This window comes from Salvelinus sp. IW2-2015, linkage group LG26 (genome assembly GCF_002910315.2).
Source record: "Salvelinus sp. IW2-2015 linkage group LG26, ASM291031v2, whole genome shotgun sequence".
Taxonomy (NCBI): Eukaryota; Metazoa; Chordata; class Actinopteri; order Salmoniformes; family Salmonidae; genus Salvelinus; species Salvelinus sp. IW2-2015.
The window spans coordinates 16,426,362-16,426,971 of record NC_036866.1 but is presented as its reverse complement, the minus strand read 5'-3'; positions in this window follow the sequence as shown (position 1 = coordinate 16,426,971).

The following is a 610-nucleotide window of genomic DNA, read 5'->3' as shown; positions in this document are numbered from 1 at the left end:
ACAAAGCATGACAGCAACATGAGCAGCAGCATGAGCAGGCAACATGAACATCAGTATGAAGAAAACATGAGCGGCATCAGCAGCAGCATGAGCAGCAGCATGAGCAGCAACATGGGCAGCAGCATGACAGTAACATGAGCAGCAACATGAGCAGCGGTATGAGAATAAACATGATCAGCAGCACCATGAGCAGCACATGGGGCAGAACCATGAGCAGCAAATCACATCAGTATGAGCAGCAACATGAGCAGGAACATGAGCAGCAGCATGAGCAGCAACATGAGCAGCAATTTGACCAGCAGCATGAGCTACAGCATGAGCAGCAACATCAACAGGAACATGAGCAGCAACATGAGCAGCAGCATGACAGCAACAGGAGCAGCAGCATGAGCAGCAACATGAACAAATACATTATTATTAACATGAGCAACATGAACAGCGCATGACAGCAGCAGCATGAGCAGCAGCTGAGCAGCAGCACGAGCAGCAGCACGAGCAGCAGCACGAGCAGAAGCACGAGCAGAAACATGAGCAGCAACATGAGCAGCAGATTGATCATAGCATTAGCATCAGCATGAGCAGCAGCAGAGCGGCAAACATGACAGCAGTA